The following is a 12,374-nucleotide window of genomic DNA, read 5'->3' on the forward strand; positions in this document are numbered from 1 at the left end:
CAACTATATGCTGAGTCTTGTGAGTTCTCCTAGCAAATAACCAAAAATAGGTGTGGTCTTAATGATTGCTGACACAGTGGTAGTAGTGATGGAATCTGCTAGAAAGACCCTGACTCACTAAGTGTGGTAAAAGTCTTCTTTGAGTAAAGGGAGGATGAAGGGGTAGGAAATGATGAATCTTTGGTAATTGAGTGACTATAAATTTATCCATGATATGAAACAGCAGCTGAAATTTTGTCTGTAATGAAAAGTTAATGTTACTTACAGAAATTAAAAATAATAGATCCACCACTGGGACAGTTGAATTACTGTGTCCCTTGGCTTCTTTTGCCATGCTGGATAATCTGAGGGGAGAAAAAAAGCATAGCCAGGTGATGACTTTGATTTTGGATCTCTCCTCCAGGTAAAAGAAGAAAAGGCCTTAAAATTCATGAAGGATGCTTTGGGTAGGCCAAAAATGTTAAAAATTTTTAGTTTCTCTCTCTTCCAAATGGGAAGGGGAAATTAGAACAATTCTCTAGGCTTGAGCAAAGCTTTAGATAACCCAGAGGGGAGAAAAGGAAAAAATTTCAATTTTTTTCGGAAGTTTTGTTGCTGCTGAAGCCACCTCCCAGCATTCCAGACAGGCTTTCCCCTGACAGCTGTAATTTAGCCCTATCATTGTAATGCAACCAAAAAAAAGAATTTAAAAGTGGCTTTTTTGTTTTATAGCTATTGCATCTGGATATATGGTAAAATGTTATATACGTGTAATTCCATAAATGCTAGAGAGATCGTCTCCACCAAGGATATTAATGGGATACAACTTCCTTGCTTTTTGACTCAGGTGAGCAGATTGGAATTGAAAGTCTTTGACTATTAGAAAGAAAACAAGTCCTTATAATTGATGATTTTTGCTCAAATTGTAGCCTCTGGAAAAAGTGAGACTTCATAAAAGGGAAGCAATGCCCAGTTTTTAGTTTTTAATGAACTCTTGCAAAACCAGAGATCTAGTCCACAAAGGCTGATGATTTGTGAGCCAGATGTGCATGTTTTTGAGTGAATCAATTGGATTCTAACTAACAAGATATATGGGAGTTAAGATAGCCTTGCTTATTAGTTGGACATGGAGCAGGGCTGTCTGGTCTTGCAGTTTCTTGGCTTGCTGCTGCCAAAGTAAAGCCTCTGGCTTCTTTGGAACTTTGGAATTGTCTGATTGGACTCTAAGCTGAAACCTGATACTGCCTGCTCTATGCTGTTTCAGCCTCAGCAGGAGCTGTGCTAGGAAAACATCATGAATGCTGCCTGGACCACCTTGGTCACTTGCTGATGCTCACAGAAAAAGGCTTGTTTTTCTAATAGGACTAACTAAAATTGAGCTGCTGATTGGCTTTACATTTCTGATGCAGAGGCTAGTTGCATTCTTAACTTGTGATTCTTGCTAGAAACTGCAAGCTGTGAGAGGACATAACAGGAGTATGACCCCTCCATCCACTCCTGACAGATCAGGGGAAAAAATCACTGCTATTGACTTGGGTTCCACTTTTCAGATTAATTGCAGTTTGCAACAATGGACTCATTAGCCTGACCTTACTTCCCTTTACCTTTCTCTGGCTGCACACAATTATTTTATTTTTTTAAAAAACAACCATTAATTTCTCACAGTTCTGGAGGCTGGGACGTCCAAGATCACGGTGCTGGCTGATTCAATTTTTTTATAGTTAATTAGAATGTGTCAATTTTTGATGTGCAACATAATGTGCCAGTCATGCATATATATATATACATATACTCATTTTCATATACTTTTTCATTAAAGGTTATTACAGGATATTGAATATAGTTACCTGTGCTATATAGAAAAAATTGTTTTATCTATTTTTATATATAGTGGTTAACGTTTGCAAATCTCAAGCTCCCAAATGTATCCCTTCCCATCCCCTTTCCCTGGTAACCATAAGATTGTTTACTATGTCTGTGAGTCTGTTTCTGTTCTTTATATGAGTTCATTAGTGTCCTCTTTTTTCTTTTTTTAGGTTCCACATATGAGTGATGTCATATGGTATTTTTCTTTCTCTTTCTGGTTTACTTGACTTAGAATGACGATCTCCAGCTCCATCCATGTTGCTGCAAATGCATTATTTTATTCTTTTTTATTTAGGATTTCATCCTGATCAATTCTTGAACATGATGTGTCTTTCTAGCTGAGTTATAGTTTTTAAATTTTTTTGATGAAAATGTTTTCATCCCTCTTGCATACAACCCTTCAATACAAAATTCTAGAGGAGAGTAAGGGATAATTAAAGAAATGTAAAGTTTTGATTTCAGAATGACCATGTCGATTTTCTATCAATGGAGAAAACACAACACCTGGCACCTGGGGAGAGGCCAAGGACAGGAGCAAGGACATTAATAATCTCTGTCCAAACTATTCCTGAAAATTCCCCCTCTTCCTAAAGAAATACCACCCCCTTGTGCAGCTTTTCCAAGCTGTTGTGAGCACTTTGAATGCAAACCAACTGCTCAGCCTCCTGTCACACCTGACAGAGCTCTGACTATGGGACCACAGGGGTGACCCCAGCCCCTGGACTTTGCATGCGTGGCAACTCCTGGTGTCATCCATCCTCAGAAAGAGGATGAGCTGGGGTCCTGGACAGACAAAATTGTTTGGAACTGGCTCTACCTCTAGGCTGTCTCTCGGAAACAAAGGCCTCAAATGAATTATTCAAATTGGACATGGAGTCCTAGAGAGGTGAGTCCCTCAGTGGGAGGCCACATTGGAGCCCTGGTGAGCTGCACTGCCTGCCTGATGTATGTCCTACTTGGGATGCCCTGACAGTGGTGAACACTTTGTTTCCATGGATGCCACGTGTGCCTCCAGAATCACACTTCCTGTGTGTGAACCCTGAATATCCCAACATGGTCTCAATCTGGAAAGCTTTCAAGTCAGCTTCTGCTTAGTGACCAGAGTATGCTGTGCCTCAGCTGGGGCCTCAGGCCAGCTAAAAAGTGTTCATACATAAACTTACAAAGTCACCTGTGTTTCTAAGACAGACCTTAATGATTAATGACATTTGCATTAATGGCTAAATCCTGGACCCCTAAGGGATGTAACTGACATCAATGCTGCAGTGTAGGCTGGTCTCACCATGCTGCCTGGGTCCTAAGACAGAGACCTGTGGCATTGGCCTACCTCCCTCTGCAGACCGGCATCCTTTTCATTCATAATTGTGACACTAGGTCAAGTCATTCACACTTTACACCAGGTCCACAAATGTGGACTGATTCTCTACCATGTAGCAGGTCCTCTGCTCTGAGGACATTAGGATGAATGGGGTATGTTTCCAACCTTCCAGGAGGGAGTTCGGAGTCTGGTGAGAGAGACAGACACAGAAACAAAACTTTCAGTGCCGTAATGGCAATGGGCATAGCTGTTTCGTTCACTAACTCATGACAGATCTCACTCTGAACATCTCCCACATAATTGCACCCATCCATCAGCAGCATTTTCTCGAGATGATCACTATGGTAGGCATCGTTTTATTGCCCTCATTTTGGATTTGCCAGGCGTGCACAGATGCAAATGTCAACTGATACTAGTTGTGTAAGATCAGACTCAAAGCCAAAAGAGAATTGCTTTTAGTGATGTGTTTTCCAAAATAACCAAGGATTCTTTGTAGGTTTTCACACAAAACAGTACACAAGTTCCCTTAAATTTACAAGGAAGTTACAGTTATTGAAAAATCCAGTTCTTTAAGTCTACAGGAAAAGGTTTGCATCCTTGCAACCTTCAGCTTCCAAATGCCAGTAACCCCCTATAATCATTTCAACAACCAAAACTGCCCTCTGAATTGACATATATATGATTTCTATTTAATGATTAAGTATCACTGTGCATGCCCAACTTTACAACTCAGTGGGTCAGATTAACACCCAGTTCATGATGGGCAGCTCAGGTCATGTGGTAACTTGGTGGCCCATGGTCAAATGTTCATGCTGTACTAAGGCAGGCCAAGAATTCTTTCTCAAAAGGAGAGTAGTTATCTGTGAATGAGGCAGGGCCTTGCTCCAAAATCCTAAGGGCCTACACTGTAATTTACCTCCAGGGACCTGCCACAGGTTCCAAGCAGCATCCGCATTTGTCACTGACACCTCAGACACCATTGGATCTGCTTGATCATGTGACCTGTATGACAGAGCAGCTTGCACAGCAGCCTAGACCTGTTGAAGTGCCTTCTTCTCTTCTGGGCCCCACTCAAAACTAGCACCTTTTGGGCCACATGGTAAATGGGTCAGAATAACACATCCAAGTGAGGAATATATTGCCTCCAAAATCCCAAGACGCCCACTAGACATTGTGCTTCTTTCTTGTTTGAGGGCACGATACAACAATTTACTCTTCACCTTAGATAGGACATCTTGAGATGCCCCACACCACTGGAACTCTAGAAACTCCTCTGAGAAGGCCCATGAATTTTTGTCAGATTTATTTCCTGTCCTCTGACACACAAATATCTTACCAATAAGTCTAGATTGGTTGCTACTTCTCAATTACTAGCTCTAATAATAATAATGTTATCAGTATAATGAACTGGTGTGATATTTTATGGAAGGGAAAGGTAGTCAAGATCCCTGTAGAATAAATTATGACATCGGGCTAGAGAGTTGATACACCCCTGAGGTAGGACACTGAAGGTGTATTGCTGGACCTAGGAACTGAAAGTAAACTGCTTCTGGTGGTCCCTAAGGACAGAGATGGAGAAAAAAGCACTTGCCAGATCAGTAGCTGCTTACCAGGAACCAAGGAATATGTTCATTTGTTCAAGCTATGAACCATATATGGTACAGCAGCTGCAATTAAAGTCACTACTTAAATAAGCTTACAATAATATATTATCATTCTCCAAGATTCATCTGTCTTCTGTATAGGCCAGATAGGAAAGCTGAACATGGATATGGTGAAAATCACTAATCCTGCATCTTTCAGGTCCTTGATGGTGGTATTAATCTCTGCAATCCCTCGAGAGATGAAGTACTGCTTTAGATTTACCATATTCCTAGGTAGAGTCGGTTCTAATGGCTTCCATTTGGCCATTCTCACCATAATAGCCCTCAACCCCACCGGTCAGGGAAACAATATGTGTATATGTAGTCCAATTATGTATTTAGCAGCTGAGTATATGTATTCTAATTATGCATTCTGGACTGGGGAAATAAACACAAGATGGGTTTGGGGACCCTCTGGGCCCACTGTGAGATAGACTTGGGCTAAAATTCTATTGATCACCTGACCTCCATAAGCCCCTAGTCCGACTGGGGGGCCACAGTGATGTTAGGGTTCCCAGGAATCAGTGCCGATTTAGAGTTCATGTCCAGTAGTCTCTAAAAGATCTAATTATTTCTTTTTCCTCAATGCACTATTACTCTGATAAAAGGTCTTTAAAAGAAGGCTGGGAGAAAGATTTACAGTATAAATTTTCAGTAGTATACCATGTTACTTCCTCAAGAGGACCAGGCCTCCCCTTCATTCATGAGATTCTTGGTCTGTAAAGTGACTCAAGTTAGGGAATTGTTTGAGGGGTCATGATTCTGGTCTTAGGACTTGAATTAGACTTATTTACTTGACCTAGAACTTTTCTGCTTATACAGATCAAGAAGAATTCAGTAGGTTTCCTATATAATTCGTTTCTAGGAACACCATGATTAACTAGCCAACATCATAGGTCTTCATACGTCAGACTATTCTAATTGGCTTTGACCCTGCTGTCTATTACAGTAACCACATCCACCTTGCCTTTGGTAACTGAGTGCTACTACTTGGCCCTTGCCACTTTGGGATCCAATTACGTTTATTTTTTTTTATTTTTTTTTATTTTTTTTTAAGATCTTATTTTTATTTTTTTTTTACATTTTTATTGATTCATAATCATTTTACAGTGTTGTGTCAAATTCCAGTGTTCAGTACAATTTTTCAGTCATACATGGACATATACACACTCATTGTCACATTTTTTTCTCTGTGATTTATCATAACATTTTGTGTATATTTCCCTGTGCTATACAGTATAATCTTGTTTATCGGTTCTACAATTTTGAAATCCCAGTCTATCCCTTCCCAACCTCTACCCCGCCCCCCCCCCCGGTAACCACAAGTCTGTATTCTCTGTCCATGAGTCTATTTCTGTCCTGTATTTATGCTTTGTTTTTGTTTGTTTGTTTGTTTTTGTTTTTTAGATTCCACATATGAGCGATCTCATATGGTATTTTTCTTTCTCTTTCTGGCTTACTTCACTTAGAATGACATTCTCTAGGAGCATCCATGTTGCTGCAAATGGCATTATGTTGTCGGTTTTTATGGATGAGTAGTATTCCATTGTATAAATATACCACATCTTCTTTATCCAGTCACCTGTTGATGGACATTTAGGCTGTTTCCATGTTTTGGCTATTGTAAATAGTGCTGTTATGAACATTGGGGTGCAGGCGTCATCCTGAAGTATATTACCTTCTGGGTACAAGCCCAGGAGTGGGATTCCTGGGTCATATGGTAAGCCTATTCCTAGACTTTTGAGGAATCGCCACACTGTTTTCCATAGTGGCTGCACCAAACTGCATTCTCAAAAGCAGTGTAGGAGGGTTCCCCTTTCTCCACAGCCTCTCCAGCATTTGTCATTTGTGGATTTTTGAATGACGGCCATTCTGACTGGTGTGAGGTGATACCTCACTGTAGTTTTGATTTGCATTTCTCTGATAATTAGTGATATTGAACATTTTTTCATGTGTTTTTTGATCATTTGTATGTCTTCCTTGGAGAATTGCTTGTTTAGGTCTTCTGCCCATTTTTGTATTGGGTTGTTTATTTTTTTCTTATTGAGTCGTATGAGCTGCTTATATATTTTGGAGATCAAGCCTTTGTCGGTTTCACTTGCAAAAATTTTCTCCCATTCCGTAGGTTTTCTTCTTGTTTTATTTCTCGTTTCCTTTGCTCTGCAGAAGCTTGTAAGTTTCATTAGGTCCCATTTGTTTATTCTTGCTTTTATTTCTTCTAGGAGAAAATTTTTGAAATGTATGTCAGATAATGTTTTGCCTATGTTTTCCTCTAGGAGGTTTATTGTATCTTGTCTTATGTTTAAGTCTTTAATCCATTTTGAGTTGATTTTTGTATATGGTGTAAGGGTGTGTTCTAGCTTCATTGTTTTACATGCTGCTGTCCAGTTTTCCCAACACCATTTGCTGAAGAGACTGTCTTTATTCCATTGTATATTCTTGCCTCCTTTGTCGAAGATGAGTTGACCAAAAGTTTGTGGGTTCATGTCTGGGCTCTCTATTCTGTTCCATTGGTCTATATGTCTGTTTTGGTACCAATACCATGCTGTCTTGATGACTGTAGCTCTATAGTATTGTCTGAAGTCTGGGAGAGTTATTCCTCCAGCCTCTTTCTTTCTCTTCAGTAATGCTTTAGCAATTCTAGGTCTTTGATGGTTCCATGTAAATTTTATTATGATTTGTTCTAGTTCTGTGAAATATGTCCTGGGTAATTGGATAGGGATTGCATTAAATCTGTAGATTGCCTTGGGCAGTGTGACCATTTTAACAATATTGATTCTTCCAATCCAAGAGCATGGAATAGCTTTCCATTTTTTAAAGTCTTCTTTAATTTCCTTCATCAATGGTTTATAGTTTTCTGTGTATAATTCTTTCACCTCCTTGGTTAGATTTATTCCCAGATATTTTATTACTTTGGGTGTTATTTTAAAGGGGATTGTTTCTTTACTTTCTTTTTCTGTTGATTTATCGTTAGTGTAAAGAAAGGCAACTGATTTTTGAACATTAATTTTGTAACCTGCTACCTTGCTGAATTCTTCGATCAGCTCTAGTAGCTTTTTTGTGGACCTTTTAGGGTTTTCTATATATAGTAACATGTCGTCAGCATATAATGACACTTCTACCTCTTCTTTTCCAATTTGGATCCCTTTTATTTCTTTCTCTTGCCTGATTGCTGTGGCTAGGACTTCCAGGACTATATTGAATAGGAGTGGTGATAGTGGGCATCCTTGTCTTGTCCCAGATTTTAGTGGGAAGCTTTTGAGTTTTTCACCGTTGAGAACTATGCTGGCTATAGGTTTGTCATATATAGCTTTTATTATGTTGAGATATGTTCCCTCTATACCCACTTTGGCGAGAGTTTTTATCATAAATGGGTGTTGAATTTTATCAAATGCTTTTTCTGCATCGATTGAGATGATCATGTGGTTTTTGTCCTTTCTCTTGTTGATGTGATGTATTACATTGATTGATTTGCGTATGTTGAACCAGCCTTGTGTCCCTGGGATGAACCCCACTTGGTCATCATGTATAATCTTTTTTATGTGTTGTTGGATTCTATTTGCTAAAATTTTGGTGAGGATTTTGGCGTCTATGTTCATCAGTGATATTGGCCTATAATTCTCTTTTTTTGTAGTGTCTTTGCCTGGTTTTGGTATCAGGGTGATGGTGGCTTCATAGAATGAGTTTGGGAGTATTCCCTCCTTTTCAATCGTCTGGAAGAGTTTGAGAAGGACTGGTATGAGTTCTTCTTTGTATGTTTGGTAGAATTCCCCGGTGAAGCCGTCCGGTCCTGGACTTTTATTTGTAGGGAGGTTTTTAATTGCTATTTCTATTTCCTTTCTAGTGATCGGATTGTTCAAGTGTTCAGTTTCTTCTTGATTCAGTTTTGGTGGACAGTATGTTTCCAGAAACTTGTCCATCTCCTCTAGGTTATCCAGTTTGGTTCCATATAGTTTTTCATAATATTCTCGTATGATATTCTGTATTTCTATTTTGTTTGTTGTAATTTCTCCATTTTCCTTTCTTATTTTGCTAATTTGTGCTCTCTCTTTTTTCTTCTTTGTGAGTTTGGCCAGAGGTTTGTCGATTTTATTTACTTTTTCAAAAAACCAGCTTTTGGTTTGGTTGATTTTTTCTATGGTCTTGTTAATCTCTATTGTATTTAATTCCTCTCTGATCTTTATTATTTCCTTCCTTCTGCTGCTTTTTGGGGCCTTTTGTTCTTCTTTTTCTAATTGATTTAGGTGGTGGGTTAACTTGTTTATTTGAGATTGTTCTTCTTTTTTGAGAAAGGCCTGTATCACTATAAACTTCCCTCTTAGCACTGCCTTTGCTGTGTCCCATAGGTTTTGAGTGGTTGTGCTTTCATTATCATTTGTCTCAAGGTATTTTTTAATTTCAGCTTTGATTTCCTCATTGATCCATTGTTTTTTCAATAACATATTGTTTAATCTCCATGCTCTTCTTTTTTTCTCCTTTGTTTCTCTGTTGTTGATTTCCAGTTTCATGGCATTGTGGTCAGTAAAGACGCTTGAGATAATTTCTATCTTCTTAAATTTGTTGAGGTTTCTTTTGTATCCAAGTACATGATCGATCCTGGAAAATGTTCCATGTGCACTTGAAAAGAATGTATATTCTATTTTTGGGGGGTGTAAAGCTCTGAAAATATCCACCAAATCTAGTTTTTCTATTGTAGTATTTAATTTCTCTGTTGCCTTGTTTATTTTCTGTCTGGAAGATCTGTCTAGTGATGTTAATGCAGTGTTAAAATCTCCAACTATGATTGTATTCCCATCAATATCCCCCTTTATCTCTGTTAGTAATTCTTGTATGTACTTAGGTGCTCCTATATTGGGTGCATATATATTAACGAGTGTAATATCTTCATCTTGTATCACTCCTTTAATCATTATAAAATGTCCTTCTTTATCTTTCTTTATGGTCTTTGTTTTAAAGTCTATTTTGTCTGAAATCAGTACTGCAACACCTGCTTTTTTGGCTTTTCCATTTGCATGGAATATCCTTTTCCATCCTTTCACTCTCAATCTATATGTGTCCTTCTCCCTAAAGTGGGTCTCTTGTATGCAGCATATTGAAGGTTCTTGCTTTATTATCCAGTCTGCCACTCTATGTCTTTTGACTGGAGCATTTAGTCCATTAACATTTACAGTAATTAATGATAGATGTGTGTTTATTGCCATTTTGAACTTATCTTTGCAGTTGAATTGGTATATTCTCTTTGTTCCTTTCTTCTTCCTTTTGTGGTTTGGTAATTTTCCTTTGTATTATCATGGATTTTATTTAATTTTTGTGACTCCCTTGTAAATTTTTGACTTGTGGTTACCCTTTTTTGTAAATCTATTAACCTATACCCGTTTTTAATAAACTGATAATAACATGATCTCAAACCCATCCTATGTTAAAAAAATTTAAAAAAGAAAGAAAAAAAAATTCTATATTTCCCTGCCTCCCTCTCCCACTCTCAGTGATTTGTATGTCTTCTTTTATAATTTCGTGTTTTCTTTATTTGTAATTCATGAGTTATCACCTTTCCAGTTGTACGTTTCTCATTTCTGTAGCATCCTGCTGCTTTTCTATTTAGAATAGCCCTTTCAATATTTCTTTTAGCATGGGTTTAGTGTTGCTAAACTCCTGAAGCTTTTTTTGTCTGTGAAACTCTTTATTTCTCCTTCTATCCTAAAGGATAGCCTTGCTGGATAAAGTATCCTAGGCTGCATCTTTTTTTCATTCAGGGCTTTGAATATATCTTGCCACTCCCTTCTGGCCTGTAGTGTTTGTGTAGAGAAATCAGCTGAGAGCCTTATGGGGGTTCCCTTGTAGTTCACTCTTTGCTTTTCTCTTGCTGCCTTTAGAATCATTTCTTTATCCTTGACTCTGGCCATCTTGATTATGATATGTCTTGCTGTGGGTCTATTTGGGTTCTTCCTGTTTGGGACCCTCTGAGCTCCCTGTACTTGAATATCTGATTCCTTCTTTAAGTTTGGGAAGTTTTCAGTCATGATTTCTTCAAAAACCTTTTCAATTCCCTTTGATCCTTCTTCCCCTTCTGGGACCCCTATTATGCTAAGATTGGGACGCTTTATATTATCCCATAGGTCCCTTATGCTATTATCATTATTTTTTATTTGCTTATCTTGTAGTTCTTCTGAATGGGTGCTTTCTGTTGCCCTGTATTCTAGATCACTAATTCGTTCCTCTGCATTAACTAGTCGACTTTGCACAGCTGTTAGATCATTCCTCATCTCTGTCATTGAGTTTTCCCATTTTGCTTGGCTCTTCTTTATAGCTTCAATTTCATTTTTGACATATTTTATTTCTCTAAGCATTATCACTTTTAATTCCTTCAGCAATTTGATCACTCCTTTTTTGAAATCTTGATCTAGTAGGCTATCGATGTCTATTTCATTGAGCTTTCTTTCAGGGGATTCCTCTTGTTCTTTTAATTGGGGAAGGTTTCTCTGCTTCTTCATCTTGCTCATACCTCTCTGGCACTGTGGTTTATGGAGTATCAGTTGTCTATTTTGGATCTTAAGGATTTTATCTATCTAATGCCTATTTAGGAATAGAACTTAGGAAAAAAAAGAAAAAAGAAAAAAAGAGAAAAGAATAAGAGAGAGAGAGAAAGATTTTTAAAAGAAGGGAGAAAGAGGGTTTGAAAACAATGTATAATGAATAATAGAAGAGCGGGTTGAAGCAGAGTATTAATCGGGTGGAGACGTCCTTTTAAAACCTTTAAAAAAAAAAGGGGGTGGGGAGATGAATATATGTGTTTGAAGCCTGTGTCTAATCAATAACAGGACATGAAAACCCAAGAGAAATAGAAATGAATTAAGAAGTAAAAATTAAAAGAGTAATTGAAAATAGAACAGGTAAAAACAGATTAAAACAAAACAAAACAAAAACAAAAACAGAAAACAAAAAAACAAAACAAAGCAAAACAAAAACCAAAAAACAAAAAAAAGGGGGGTTGTCGGTGTTCTCCTGGAGTGTGTGTGCTTTTAATGTGATGTCCTTCTGTCCTCGTCCTGTTTTGGAAGCTCAGCTTGTTTTCATAGGCCCTCCGTTGGCGCCCTCTTCTGTGCTGCTCCCAGCACCTGTTGGCAAGCAGATCGCGCCTCCTCCTAACACGGGGTCAGATGCAGCTCTCCTCTGCTGCGGGCGGGCGGGTCACTGCCCCTCCGGATGCCGCAGTCAGATGTTGCAGACTGGCCAGGCAGGAGGGCGGGTCGTGCCCCTTCCCAGCACCTCGGTCAGGGGTTGTGTTCCTGCCCGACAGGCGGGGGGCCGCTCTCCCCCTGCCTGCGCCGCCGGTAGCTCCGCTGCTCTGTGCGGCTGCGCGCTCTGCACCGGCGCTCTGCCCTGGCCGGCGCTCCGCCCTGGTCGCGCTCCGCGGGTGGGCTCGGGGAAAACCGAGGGGCAGCCTTGTCCCTGCTCCAAGCCAAGACCCAGCTGCTTGTTTGTCTTTGTGGAGCAAGTTCTCTGGGGGACCAGAATGGAAGGATCCTATCTGCCCAGGGCTGTAGGCCTGTCTCAGTCTGGCCCTTGAG

This window comes from Vicugna pacos, chromosome X (genome assembly GCF_048564905.1).
Source record: "Vicugna pacos chromosome X, VicPac4, whole genome shotgun sequence".
Taxonomy (NCBI): Eukaryota; Metazoa; Chordata; class Mammalia; order Artiodactyla; family Camelidae; genus Vicugna; species Vicugna pacos.